At 38.0% G+C, this 15,877-nt stretch overlaps 1 protein-coding gene across 6 annotated transcripts in view; it reads right to left on the reverse strand.

Moving 5' to 3' along the window:
- Positions 1–15,268, reverse strand: part of LOC124948844 — a 434,489-nt gene extending 419,221 nt beyond the window's left edge. For 2 of the 6 annotated variants that reach the window (XM_047493074.1, XM_047493069.1), the window contains exon 1: positions 13,768–15,124. The gene's annotated coding sequence lies outside the window, so the exon portion shown is untranslated. Of the gene's footprint in view, positions 1–13,767 lie in introns of all 6 variants that reach the window. The other 4 variants (XM_047493071.1, XM_047493070.1, XR_007100864.1 and 1 more) reach the window with 4 other exon arrangements.
- Between the last annotated feature and the right edge of the window lie 609 nt (positions 15,269–15,877).

The raw sequence follows: 15,877 nt of genomic DNA on the forward strand, positions 1-15,877 counted from the left end.
ACAAACAATCGAGATCCGGCCGATCGTATGATCCTATTAACGAAATTTAACGAACGGAACGAGCACGACGTCGATTCGTCGGAACCCCTTAATCCGGAAACGAACGAAATTCGCACGGTCGAGAACGTTGATGCGTTCATTTCCTTTTTTTTCTTTATTCTCATTCACATTCTCTTTCAATAAGACTATCTAACTCGTATCGAAGTATCGTCTTTCGATTACGCTAAACGATTTTCCTTTACGCTTACATTGGTTTTACATCGACATATCTATCACCTCGTGGTAACGTTACACAAGTCCCCTAGGAATCCGGTCACGTGTTCTTATAATGTCTGCGAATAAAATTTAAGCGTGGTCGAGAATGAGGCAAACTCCCCTTCCCACTCCCCTCCCTTCCCCCTCTCCACTCTCCCCAATAGAGATATCCTACGGGACTTTCACTACCGTCGATTTCATGATAGAGACCCTTCGAACTATTCCCCAATGAGAATACACGAGATACTTCAGTGACCTTAACGATATTCTACCTTCTATTATTCACTCGCTTCACTTTCGAGCGATCGAAGATAACGTAGAAAACAAAAAAGAAAAAAGAAAAAAGAAAAAATATAAAAGAAAAGAAATTTATGATCATTTTATTTTACCGAGAACGAATGAACGAAAGAACGAGTTTCGCGGATTAAGACAAACAACGATCCAGTTTTTGAGGTATGTAAAGCAAATAAAACGATATAAAAAGAATAAAAGAAAGCATGTGGAATAAAAATTCGATCGGATCGAACAACAGGATGCGTGAACAGGAGGCAAAGGGGAGGGAAGGGGGGAGGGAATGGGGGGGGGGGTGGGGGGAAGAGAGAGAAAATACAACAGTAGCGCGCAGAATGCATACGTATCCCATTCGAAAATATCCGGAACGATTGGAGTTTTATTTTTAAAAAATGCATACCCCATGAATAGGCCGATTTTGGAGCGTCGATGAATTGTCATCGGCGTTTTCCGTGGTATGATGGAGTAAACGGACGCAGACACGTGCCAACGTGAGGCGCCTCCGCCTCGATATCGTCGATATTTACGAGCCACGGTTACCAGTTGCCGGTTTTTAGATCGGTCATACCGAATGTGCTCGGGTCCACTCACGCTCAGGTGGACGCACGCGTGTGTATATACTACTGCTGCGTGAATAATCGACTTGCTGCCCCACGCGTCGAACAAAATGTTTTATTCATCTTCGGCTTCCTCACAGCACAACTCCGAGAGTCAGAGAGAACTCTGGGACGGGTGAAATTTTTAATTCACCGTAAAATTTCGTGGTCGACCGGAAAACCGAGATCGAAATTCTCCGTTCGCTTCTTCTATTTCTCTCTTTCTCTATCTTTGTCTCTCTGTATCTCTGTCTGTCTGTCTCTCTCTCTCTCTCTCTCTCTCTCTTTCTCTTTCTCTTTCTCTTTATCTCTTTATCACAAAGAGAAAAGATCCACTGCTATATATGAATACACGAATGCATGACTATTCCGTGTGCAATTTTCGTGCGATTTAAATGAATTTTAATTAACGAAATGATACGATTACCCGTCTGATTTCCTAATTGCATTAAAGTCTCTCTCCTCTGGGTGGTGTAGCCAGAGTAGCACAGAGACGATGGTTGGAGAACCCGCGACAACTTTCGCCGATATTACATTACAGTTCCGCAAAATGTGAAGCGCACGAATGCTGCGCGAATACGAATGAATCGCTTTTCGTTACTCTCTCTCTCTCTATTTCTCTCTCTCTCTCTCTCTCTCTCTCTCTCTCTCTCTCTCTCGTTTCTTTTCCATGTGCGTCTACTATCATTGATAATAATGCTGAGAAGTATCCATGTTGAGAAATAATGATCGAGTACGTGGCTAAATTAATGGATACAATATCAGCTCCGAGATCATTTAGAAACTATGAATGAACAAAGAAAAAAAAAAAAAGACAGACAAAACAAAAATTAACGAACTTATCGTTGCATATAGATAATACGTATGTGAATACAATGAATTGAAAACAGAATAATATTCGACCAATTAACGATGATATTGATCGCTTTGTTTTCAACTTTACATAAATGTCTATATTAAATACCTAATTGTAATGGGGCAATACTAAAATATGTTCCCATAATTATCATCCGTTTCGAGGAACTGAAGAAAATATGTAAATTAGTGGAATATCGATCGATAGTCAGATAGTAACGGGAATGCAACGTTTATAATTGTTTCGCAAACTCTCGTATTCGGGCTTTGGTATTGTCCGAGCGACGATGGCGATTCATTATTTGCTCTTGGTACTTGTAGACCATTCTGATCGTCCCCCTTTTTCCTCTTCCTCCTACTCTTTCTCCACGTTCTTCTTCTCCTCGTCCTCATCCTCCTCAAACTCGGGAATCTCGCAATATCGAAACGGTGTGCGGTTCGAACGAAAAGAGACAGAGATAAAGAGAGAAAAAGGTAGAAAGAGATGGTTGAAATTGCACAGCGATTGACAATATTTTTCAGCGATTGATATTGTATCTCTGGACAGCGAACCATTCTCTCTCTTTCACTCTTTCTCTCTCTCTCTCTCTCTCTCTCTCTCTCTTTTTCCTCCCTTTATTCAACCCCAATCGTGCACGAGTAGTATAGGAACGGAAAACTTTTCAGATATTGCCTGCATTCGGCTATTAAAAAGCGTCTCACCGTTGAATACGAATGAAATCGATAAATAATAGAAAGATTCTTATCAAACGCGTTAAAATAGTGAATGAAAAAAAAAAAAAAAAAAAAAAAAAAGAAAAAAGTAAAAAAGGGGAAGAAAAAAAGTAACGCAGAAATAAAAGTCCGACATGGAAAAAAAATGAGACAAAACGAAAATGAAAACAAAATAAAAACAGAAGTGAACTTAGAGATGAGTGTGAAGAATTCTCTAAGATCATAAAAAAAGTAATCTTAGAAAATTCTGAAAAAAAGAAATTCGTCGAGCTAGAGGATGAATAAAAATTCGTAGGAAAAAAGAGAGAAAGAGAGAGAAAGAGAGAGGGAAAGAGAAAGGGATGGAAAATTTCATCTCGGCTCGTTTCAAGAACGATCGCGTTCGTTACCAACTTAAATCCATTTTCCGCATTTGCACGTGACAGAGATTTTCACGGGCAAAACGAGCCCGACGAATTCGACGCCAGGCACCCTATCTCTTTTTTTCCTTTTTCCTCTCTTGCACGTATCTCTATCCTTTCCCTCTCTCTCTCTCTCTCTCTGTGTCCCTTTTTCACTTTCCCTTCCCCCGCTTACGTAACAAATCGCGTTCGATCGCAAGGTACCAAACCATTCTCCCTCTTTCCCTCTCACTTTTCCTTCACGTACGTTCCTCTCTCTCTCTCTCTCTCTCTCTCTCTCTCTCTCTCTCTCATACACACACACACACACACCCGCTCCAAATATTTCCCGCCACGTGACCAATTTTACGAGCGAACGAACGACGACTCGTGCCTTTCCTACGTCGTATGCAGGGGCGGTGGCGGACAGTAGTAAAAAATGTTTTGTCAGTGTGCCCGTGCCGAACTCGCTGAAGTAATTAACAAGTTGCAGAGATGGAGAAAGGATAGGGTGTGAGAAGGATAAGAGGGAGTGAAAGAGAGAGAGAGAGAGAGAGAGAGTGTTCACATACGAAATGCGAGAGCACGCAAATCAAATTTCAGCTTGAAAGATCAGACGGTTTCTGAACGAGAACAGTGCTCGCTGTCGATCGATTTCGATGAATGAAGCCCTTTTCGCACAAGCCGAGTTTGTGAAGTCATCATCAATGCACGCGCAGTGTGTACCCGCCCTTTATACCCGTTTGATATTTCTACGAACTATCATAATAATGTTTCAGTTAATTTCTTCTTTTTATGATCGCGTTCCTGCGAAAATTGTCTATTCATGCACTTTAATTATTTATGTTTAACGTTATAAAAACTAACTGTGCTATTTAATAAGGGTGACAACAAGATGAAATGAAAACAACTTTCGGTAAAAGGAACAGTAGCAGATACAGATACAGAGGACACAAATATACTAACACATTAAAATCGTCCAGTTAAATATCATTTCGTTAATAAATTTACATTAGCTTAAAATATGAATTAAGCATCAATTACGTTCATACGTTATTTCAATACGTTTCGGTTGACGTCAATAAAAAAAATTATTCGAAAAGATTTACTCTTTGAATAGAATTCAAAGAAAAGGAGCTAAAATTTGCTTAAGTACTCATGTTATCAAGAGTTAAGTAATTTAACGACGAATTTAAATGAAAATTAAAAACCGAGATATTCGTGAATCTAGAAGTACGAGGAAAAGGACAAGGATAAAGAGAAAGAGAAGGAGGAATTTTCTTTTAGTTTCTTTAAGTTCGTTCTACGTTCTTTTGAACGTAACTCGGTAAACGACTCTCTATTGCTTTCTATATATATATATATATATATATATATATACGTACTTCCCAAGGATGAAATCGATCGACAAGAGAAAACGTAACAAGATCTGACAGTACTTGTCGACTTGCACTAAAATGTGATAATGACTCTTCCCCCGTATTTACTCGTAACGGTTTGTTCGGTCCACCACGTACAATTTCCTTAGTCTCATGTATTATACGAAACGATATAGAACTATGCGACCGTAACTTCCGTCCATTCTCTTTCTCTCTCTCTCTCTCTCTCTCTCTCTTTCTCTCTCCCTCTCTCTCTCTCTCTCTCTCTCTCTGTCTATCTATGTATCTCTATCTCTATATCTTTCTTCATCTTTCTATCTCTTTCTATCTTTCTGTCTTTCTGTCTCTCTTTCTCTCTCTCTCTCTTTCTCTTTCTCTTTCTCTTTCTCCCTCTCTGTCTTTGCTAACCGCAGCAAGGTCAAAGGTGAGAACCGTGCATAATATGTCGGCTCCGTTCTAGTCCAACTTTCGACATTATCCGCTTTGTTGGTCCGACCTGTTTGGTCCAACCGTTATTATTCCTACCATCCCTCTTTCTCTATATCTCTCTTTCTCATTCTCATCTATTCGCAAAACTTTCCAAACGACGTAGTTAATGATCAACAAGGTCGTCTGCGGTTTACCTAAGCGCAAAACAGATTGAAAAGCTTCAAAAAATATAAAATATAAAAAAAAAAATATATATATATATATACATATATTTTTTCTGTTTTATATCTTTTCTTTTTTCTCGTATGGTACCTTTCATCGTACTGGTATTACAAACATACGAACATTTCACGGTTTGAAGGAAAAGAAAAAAAGGAAAAGGAAAAGAGAGAAAAAGGAAAGATACAAAATAAAAAGTCTTGTTATAAACGTCTGACATCATTTCGAAAAAAAAGAAAAAGGAGAAAAGAATTTTCTCATTCTCGGTAGTCTGTGTGAATCTGCCTGGAACTTGAGCATCTCTTTCTGTCCCTCTGTCTCTTCTTTAAAGAGAAAAAAAAAAAAAAAGAAAAAAAGGAAAGAAAGAAAAAAAGAAAGAAAAAGAAAAAGAAGTAACAAACAAATAAACAAAAACAAAAAACACACACGGAAAAAGAAAATTAAGAAAAACCGTGGATATCGGTATCGCGGTAGTACCGAGCGGGAGTAATCCGGCGTCAACTTAAAGAATCCCTTCAGCCGTGCTTGTGCTTGTCGCGTGAGGATGCATGGTCCGTAAGCAACGTCGTTGCCAGACAGGGAGGGCAAACACGACGAATGGAGAACGAGATCGAGACGAGACGAGACGAGACGAGACGAGACGGGAGGAGGGGTTAAAGAGAAGAAGAAGCGTGTGAGACGACGGAGAAGTAGAAAAAGAAACGTAAAGAGAAGAGAAAAGAGAAGAAGAAGATGAAGAAGAAGAAGTAGAAGAAAAAAACAGAAAGAACGAGAGAGGGAGAAAACTAAAGGACGGAGAAAGCGTGTGTGGGTGTTCTTTGAAGAGAAGCTAAGACGCGAAACATACCACCTAGGACGTAGACGATGAACGCTCGGACGTCGGACCAACACTTTGGTCCGTCGTCGAAAGGCTCATAATGTACGTAACACCCTTTCTCCTTCTTTCTCTCTCTCTCTCTCTCTCTCACTCTTGCTCTTTCTCTCTCTTTCTCTCTCTTAGGTAAAGTGGAAGCATCATATTCACGTTGTGAAAACTCAAGTCATAACATTAAGAGAAAAATGTGCGAATCCAGTACATGAATCCTCTCTCTCTCTCTCTCTCTCTCTCTCTCTCTCTCTCTCTCTCTCTTTCTTTCTCTTCCTCTCTCTCTCTCTTTTTTTCTCTCTCTTTCTCTCACGCACCCTTACTTTTACTCTCTTTTTATCTTTCTCCGTACGTCACTGTCTACTTTTCCTCGACGGTTATAATTACGAAACGTTAATTACGCGATGAATGCACCATTAGTGTAGTAGAAGAAGTCGAAAGATGGAAACAGAGTATCTCTCGCACGCGAACGCTGAGCTTGCAGAAGGAGGAGACGCTAAAGTCACTCTTAGTAGTGGTAAGTAGGTAGTCGGTGGTGTCAATTTCGCGGCCTGAATTCTCCTTTCTCTCTGTCTCTCTCTTTCTCTCTTTTTCTCTCTTTCTCTCTCTCTCTCTCTCTCTCTCTCTCTCTCTCTTTCTCACTCTCTTCTTCTTCTTTTTCTTCTTTTTCTTTTATCTTTTCTTTTCTCTCCACCTCCTGCTCGCGCGAGTGCAGTTTGGCTTATCTCGTGCGACACGCCGCGCGTCCTTCATCGCGATAATACGATGATAGGATTATAAAAAACGGCTTAAAAAATTGGAATTCGTACGGTATCAGCCTAAACCCTTGAAATTCTTTGTCGATCATTGCATTTTCTTTACCAGGGCTCGTCCGACGTAAAGAGTATCTAATCTATAAGAAGAGATAAAAACCGAAACGTTTCCTGAAACTTTTCAAAATCATTTGGAAAATTACGAAAACTATATCAGGCGTATATATATATACATCCGTCTGATAGTTTTATATATATATATATATAAGGTTAATAAGTGAAATGATAAAGAAAAATGTTCGAAGTTAAACTGAACCAACTCATTAGACTGCTTTTAGCTTAACAGCATTTCTCTTTATGACTTGACCCATGTATAAAAGATGCACTTAGCTAAGAGCTTATTCCTTGAAAAAACAGAAAGAAAAAAAAAAAAGAAAATGGGAAATACGCACGAGAACGTAAATTACTTTGTTGTCGATATCGCCAATTTCCTTTTCCTTGTTCTTTTTATTTTTGATTAGGATCACGCAAAGTTTTTCAGATAAAAATCTTCACCGTTCTTCGTGTAAACGAGGTGAACGAAGAAAAAATAAACGAAGAGGAAGAAGAAAAAGAAGAAAAAGAAAAAGATGAGAAGGAAAAAGAAAAAGATCACGAGGATGAAGATGAAGATGAAGAAAAAGAAGAAGAAGTGGAAGAACAATTGTTGGAATTAAAGGGAATATAGAAAAACAAATTGTAGAAATTCGTCGCTCAAATGGGGGTAAGAAAAGAAGAGAGAAACAAATACTAAAACAGAAAAAGGAATAGAAAGAAAAGAGAAGAAAAAGAAAGAAAAAAAGAAATACGAGTATAGTACCAGTCACGTTTTATCCTAATTAACGGCATTGGTGGAGGTCAGTAGTAGTTTCCTAAGACGGAGTGTCCCAGAAATAATTGCCACTAGTGCGCATCGACCATGCTCGCAAGCATTATAGATTACCCAACACCGTGGCATTCAAGTTCTTTTTCTTTCTCTTTCGTTTTCTCCCTCTCCCTCTCTCTCTCTCTCTCTCTCTCTCTCGCTTTCTCTCTTTCTCCCTCTCTCTCTCTTTACACTTTCCTCGAGACTGCGCTAACTAGCACACAACGTTAATAGAAGCCGATTGCGTACAACACAAGCCAACAGAGACAGGTGGAGATATACCTCCTTAACGAGCAACGAATCCACTCGATGCTGCTTTTTTCCCTCCCCCTCTTTTCCTCTGTATCCCCCTCTTTTCTCCACTCTTTCTTTTTCTCTTTTTTTTTTTTCCTTTTTTTTTCCTTTCCTTCCCCATTTCATTCTCCCTTCCACTTGTTTATTTCTTTTTTTTCATACTTCCTCTTTTCTAAACAAACGTAATCTTTCGCAAAATAGCACGAGGTCGATGACTTGCATGGTAGCAGTGTTTCCTCGTTCAGCATGCCAGCAACAGCAATTTAGTCTATCGTAGAAATTTAACTCGACGAGAGACGATCAAGAGACCGGAAGTCAATATTATATCCAAACTCGACTCGAACACTCTCTCCTCCACCCCTCCCTCATCTTCGATAAATTTTTTTCCTTCGCTTCATTTTACCTTTCTTTTTCCCCTTCACTCAATTCTTTTTACATCTTATTGTTAACCACTGCCAATTCTTGTTTAATTGATACACACCAATAATTCATAACGTATTTCTCCTAATTTCTGGATATATAAATGCTAATTCTTTTCTCTCTTCTCTCTCTCTCTCTCTCTCTCTCTCTCTCTTTCTATTCTTTCTCTGTCTTTTTTTTTCTTTCATTTTTGTGTACATCATATAAAGAAATATAGAGAAGTATTAATAGGTATTATTCACAGTATCGGATAATTCGGCTGTCAATGTCGCTAAAAAAAAAGAATAGAAAGAAGGAGAAAAAAAAGAAGAAGTTGAGAGAAAACAGGCACGTGCGAGTTTCACGCTGTCGACGATATATCGATAGCGCGGGGCAGATTAATTTAACGATACAACGTGGAGGCACGCCGACAGTACCATCGCCATCACGGTAATTACAGTCGACGGTGCGGGTAATCGGCCACGATTTCGTTCGAAACACGAAATTTGAAATTAAACCGATAATCGATGACACCATGACATGGCTCGTGCAAAAATTGCAATACATGAGTACTATATATCATACGTGATTATACATGTATGTATACGTGTATGTGTAATGTGTATCTATAGTGTATATATATGTACGTGTATATGTGCACACGTCTATGTATTCGTGTAACGTGGGTGTATATGTATGAATGTGTGCGCGTGTATTTCGTGGTCTCATCGAGAAACATTGGCGAAAGCAATGCCAACGTTCAAAAGGATGAGAGAGAAAAAGAGAGAGAGAGAGAGAGAGAGAGAAAAGAGTTATCGAGAGAATCGTTCAACGAAAAAGCAACAGCAAAGATCAAACAACGATCGTCGTATTATTCGTTTTTACGGACTTACCCCTTTTTCACCCTTATTCACCATTCCTCTTCATCTAACCTGTATTCCTCTTTCTTTTCGATAAAAATAGCGATCGCTTTTATTCGAAATTCCTTTTATTTTCATCGAATGTTTCGTATCGTTCGATAAAAGATACGAAATGTAATTGAATTCAACGAGAGAGATTCTACTACGTTAGACAGACTCATTTCGATACACGAGATTTTTATCAATAGAATTCTCACTTTGATTTGAGAAAAATCTATCGTACGGGCATTGATATGGATCTCTATAGATAAAACTTTGTGATACATTTCACAGCTAGTTTCTTTCTTTCTTTCTTTCTTTTTTTTCCTTTCACGGAAAAACAACGAAAGTAATTTTCTATCACATTTTCACATATTACATGATATGCGAATGAAACATCAATATGAGAAATACCCAACATATGTTATGTATAAAGTCAAATTCATCCTACATGTAATTATCTTACATTCTACCTAGAATATGTTGTGATAGTACTTGCATAGCTACTGAAACGACAATGATACAAGTGTCCATAATCGATAAACCAATCTCGTAGAGAGCGATATCAGGAAAGGGAAGTTTATTGTCGTCGGCGAAGATTAAATCATAGTTTGCGTTAGCCCAGAACAGTAATATCCATAAATGTGTGTACCCGGTAGCAACACAGAGCAAGCACGTTGTTACATGTGGCGAATGCCACAAACCCGCCATTGTTTGCAATTAAATTCAATCAAATTACACGTACGAAAATGAATAATTACAGAGTACATGAAAGAGAAAGAGAGAGAGAGAGAGAGAGAGAGAGAGAGAGAGAGAAACAGAGACAGAGAGAGACAAAGAGACATAGAGACAGAGAAAGAGAGAAAGTGGAGTAGATAGACAGAGAGAGAAAAGGAGAGAGAGAGAGAGAGAGAGAGAGAGAGAGAGAGGGAGAGAGAGAAAGAAAGAGAGAAAGGGAACATCGCCAGGGGGTGATTCTATCAGTTTGGCTGATGCGTGTGTGCATCTTTCGCCTTCGGGATGCTCGTGCAAATTGGACGATCGAATTACGGTAAGCCCGTTCGTTTGTTGTTCGTTTCTCGTTTCCACTCGGGTCAATGTGTATTCTCCTCGTGCGTTCGCGTATTAATACGCGTAATATGATTCGAGTTATTCTCCAGCAGTGATCGCATGTGAAATTCAAAGTGCTTGAAAGATTCGGTCGCATTAGTGGGTTGAAATCATTAGAACGTGACATTATCAACGTTTTCCACATGAGATTATATACCCACGTAGTATATATTCTTTTTATTTAAATACTTTTATTTGACTGTTATATAATACATCATTTAAATAGAATATCTCTGTATATATTTAATTTACTCTCATATAATTGTTGAATTTTATATATGATGTTTTTATATTAAATTTCAAAAACGTGAGACGAAAAAGAATTTTCACGGTTTCATATTTTAATATGAGATTACGATTGTTCGGACAAAGTTATACATCGCTTGGAACATCCTAAATAAATATAATAATATATATATTAAATATATAAATAAATATATATATATTATAAATAATAAGTCAATAATGGTAGAATTTATTTATCGCGAAAGTATATATTATCGGTCACAATAAAAGTATGTATGTTTGTTTATCCTTGAAATCGAATTTTCTTGCCCTCATATATTGAACACTCGGATAACCACCAAAGACCGCAAATCGAACGAAAGCAAATTTGATTCCATGCATTCGTAAAATCAAATTTTCAGTAAAAACTACAGCCATTGCCTGTACGATTTCTTCAAACTGAAAATGATGAAATTTCAAAAGAGGAACATTCATCCTTCGATGGTAGATTTTTTCAAATCCTCGACTATTTCGCCTTTGTTTCGTTTATTTATTCTTCCGAAAAAAATAAAGAAAAAAAAAGGACGTTTCAACCGATACAAAATAATGGGATTAAATTTTACACGTAAGATAGAAAAAGATCTGGAGTACGAAAGGGGGAAAAAAAAAGAAAGAAAAAAGGCAATAAAAAAATTGGGATTCATCGAAAACAATTATTTGTCAAGAGTTAATCGAATTTAGACGAAGAGACGTGTCGGATTTAGTTTGATTCTCAATAGGATAGAATCGAAAAGCCCTCGTCGCCGTCATTCGTTCAGTCGGATGGTCAGCACCATCGCCTACACTACCATCGGTAAACCCCATGAGCCAGAGTCAATAGCTAATATTGCCCGATTAGGACGCGTCGTTCGGACGCAGAGAATACTCGTTCAAAATGAAACTCTCAGTCGCTTGTATTCTCTCTCTCTCTCTCTCTCTCTCTCTCTCTCTCTTTCTCTCACTCATTCATTCAATCTCACTCTCACTCTCACTATCTCTCTCTCTCTCTCTCTCTCTCTCTCTCTCTCTCTCTCTCTCTCTCTCTCTCTCTCTCTCTCTCTCTCAGCTAACCCTATACATGTAGATATGTATATTTCCTATCCCTCGTCTCGTCTTTCTTCCCTCCCTCTTCTAGTAACTTTCAAAATCTTCTTCTCTTTCTCTTTCTATCTCTGTTACCCTTATATACGTAGATATGTATACTTCCTATCCCTCATCTCTTCTTTCTCCCTTTCCCTTCTAGTAACTTTCAGAATCTTCTCTCTCTCTCTCTTTCTCACTCACTCACTATTTCTCTTTTCCTTTCCACCCTCTTAGTTGTGCCAGACACCGACATTATTCGAGCAACGTATACCTGTACCTCTTGGTCGCTGTTTATGCCCTACGTGATACCAGCCTTTATACCAGTAATTATTTATAAAGACCGTGGAACCATTTCGACCGAACTAATATTGTTTTACAGTTAATGGGACGTACTTTCGGACGCTTTCTGAATAAAATAGTACGAAGATATATATGTATGTGAGCGTATATTTTGCCAACATTTTCATCGATCCGATTTACTTTTTTTTTCTTTTCTCTCTCTCTCGTCCTCCCTCTCTCTCTCTCTCTCTCTCTCTCTCCTTTTTCTTTTTTATCTTTTAAATCACATATTTTCGCACTGTTATTTCAGATATTTTCGAAATATTTGTTTTCTATCGATAGAACATATTATTAATCGAGAAGAGTAATACAAAATTTCGTTTAATTAATTTATAAACACGAGTAGCATTTTATCTTAAAAACATTTTCCGCGTAACAATAATAAACTTTATTTGCTTGTAATAAGAAAATATTGAAGGAAAAGAAATAATTCAACTTATTTTATATAATTTCTTTACTTCCCATTTAAAGTTTATTTTTTGACTTTATAATCGAAAATAGGGAATACATAAGAGCATTTACTTCTCTCTCTCTCTCTCTCTCTCTCTCCCTCTCTGTATCTCTGTCTCTATCTTTTTCAATTAACTACAACATTTCCAATTATCGCATATATCGTAAATTAATTTCGAAAAGATCTCCAAAAGAAATCATTAAGAGTATAATGAAAATCACTCGGCATTTCTAATTCAATGTGCGGTTATATCAATGATGGTATTGCGATAAGGAAGGCGAATAAAGAGAAAAAATTGAGTGAGATTGATAGGGTAAAACGAAAGATGTGAATACATAGGAGAAGATTCGAATCGGCCAACGAACTGGATATACTTCAAGATATACTCGACCGAATGACTACGTTGAGAGTCAGAGAAAAAAGAAAGATAGAGAAAGACCATTGACGTTTAAAGCGGGTCGAATGAAAGCAGTACGATGAGCCTGAAATATCGACGCCAGGATAAAGTAGTCGGTCTCCGTCTATCTCACTCATTCTAGCGAAGTATTTCCGATTGTCCTTCGGCTCGTTATCTCCGTGCGATAAACCTTTTCCGTCATTTTCAAAACATTCCCGAATTAATCCCTTCGGAAGGATATGAAATATGCTAATCCTCTTGCCGTATCCCTCCTGCTTTGTTTGTATATTTACATCAGAGCCAGAGCAGAATTATTTTGCATATTTAAGGTAAGGATCGTTAGTTCATAAATATTTAATGGCGAGTATAATGTTTAAGATAAAGTAGTAGTCTATCACTCGGGTCTCGTTTAAATCACAAACATATCGGGAAATCCTTCAAACCGGACCCAGAAGTAGTACGTGCGGAAAAGCTTAACGAGTTATAACACTCGAATCACCATAAATACATTTTAGCATCGGACGTAAGAAGATTGCATTAAGAAATTTATGGATACTTTCTTAAGAAAAGAAAAAAAAAACCAAAATAAAAACAAAAGAAGAAAAAGCGGGATGAGAAAGAAAGAAGAATCTTCTTTCTAGCGTGAAACCCAATAACCATAAAGCTTATTAGATATTTCTTTCTCGTGAAAACACGCGAACGTAGTGAAGCGCTAAAAGCTGCCATAATTTTCTGAATACACCAACGTGAATAGGCGAATTATATATATATATATATATATATATATATATATATATATATATAACATTTTCTTTTAAAAGTACAAATAAATTTTTAATCGAGAATAACGAGGATAAAAAAATAATAAATATATTTGATTTATAAGACTTACCAATAGTTCGCAGTGATGGACATAGCGAAGTAGGGAAAATTTGAGGAAACTCCACAAAGGCTCATCGTCGTTTTCGTCGTCTTCTTCGTCGTCGTCCTTGTTATATCCTAGATCGAGTAGGACGAAGCCAAAGCTGCATACATTGATCGTCCGCCTTCATAGAAGCATAAACAGTACGCAACCGTAAGTTCACTGTTGATCATGGGTGATCACCGATCGGTCGATCAGTCGATCTTCTACCTCGTCGTATCTCGCTGTCGACATATCTTGCCCTTCGCAATCGGTCTATACCTTCCATCCGAAGTCGTTGCTGGAGGTCCTCTTCCTCGCGAGTCTCACGATAACCGGTTTTGCCAGAGCATTCTCGAATTCGCGATCGTGAATTCCACGAAATTCTGTTGGAGCTTCCGACCGACGAAGTTGCCGAAGCCAAAAGACAAAGATGAAAAAAAAGGCGAAAACCAAAAGAGAAAGATGGATAGATACAGAGAGAGGAAAAGAGAGAGAGAGAGAGAAAGAGAGAGAAAAGGGAACGAGAAAGAGAGAGAGAGAGAGAGAAGCAAATAGATAGTCTAGGAAGAAAACACTCTACGAGCCGAATAACACGGATAACACGAGTAACACGTGCGAACATTCGCGCACGCAGCACGCCGTGACACTACGTACTATATTACTCACACTTCACGATATTTTACGCATACCCGGTACCAAAATAATACGGACGGTCGGTCGGTCTGTGCAACGTGCCTGATATATGTATGTCGCCACGTGGCGAAGAAGAAGCGCGCGAATAATACGGACACAACCTAACAACCTTGTCTTTACCTTACATTCTCAATAATTCTTCATCTTCTTCTTTTTCAGGATAGACGACCGATCCCCTACGACATTGAAACTCCATAGTTGACACTGCTTGCAATTAATCTAATTTAATCTAGACTATCTATTATCCTGTAGTAAGTATTTAATTTCTCGATATAGTAACTAATTTTCGAAATATTTTCGAAAAATTTCGATCTTCGGACGATGATCAAATTAAAGGCAGTAGTTCTTCACCTTTGATAGGTCCATAAAAAAAAAAATAAAATATCCAGACTAACGATTAAATTATTATAATACAACTCATGTACTATGTATTTATATATATATAATATATTTATATATATATATATATCTATATATATATATATTAGTCAGTATATCAAGAGAAAACACCTTGACGATGGCACATTGCACAGTGCAGTGAGGATCGTGATTTCGCGGGCTCCTACTCCGGAACGTTCGTAAGAGCGCAAAAGCAGCACGGGATGCGCGCGTCCCGGCGGCTGCGCGTGCACTGCCCGCGCGCGGTTCTCCTTTGGATCTCTGTTCTTCCCCTCTCCCTTCCCTTATACTTCTTCCTCACTCTCTCATCTTCCACAGAAACCAAACGCGTATATATGGGACCCCATGTACACGACTCTTCCTCTTCCTTCCTCCTTTTACTGGTCTCTCTCTCTCTCTCTCTCTCTCTCTCTTTCTTTCTTTCTCTCTTTTTCTCTCTCTCTCTCTCTCTCTCTCTCTTTCTCTCTCTCTCGTTCTCTCTTTCTTTCTCTTTTTCTGTCTCTTTCATTCTCTCTCTTTTTCGCTCGAAATACCCCATGTGCGCCAAGCGTATACACGCGACACACCACCGACTCCCTTTTGCCCTTTCTCTTCGCACCGCGTAAACGTCACTTTCAAGATTACCAAGAGATAATCGTCGAGATCTGAACGTCGACGTATAATCGGAGATCTTGTAACTACGATTAGTTTGTGAAACATCGAACATCTGTTTTTACTTTGAAAAAAAAAAAGACCTACTTTTTTCTACCACCTCACGTTATTATCCTCTCACGAAAATATTTCTATCGAGATATTTATGATAATGTTGGAAGCTAAATACCGCGTAAAACCTTTAACATGGAGAAATATATTTTTCTATTTTTATTATAGCGTATCTAGTATATTTAAATGTTTCGGAAGTAATGAAAACTATTTTTTGCAAAAATTTCGTTTAAATATCATCTTAAACAAAGGATATAAGAGAGTATTAATATCTTTTTTCATCCTTTTCTGATGAAAATTAAAG

This window comes from Vespa velutina, chromosome 4 (genome assembly GCF_912470025.1).
Source record: "Vespa velutina chromosome 4, iVesVel2.1, whole genome shotgun sequence".
Taxonomy (NCBI): Eukaryota; Metazoa; Arthropoda; class Insecta; order Hymenoptera; family Vespidae; genus Vespa; species Vespa velutina.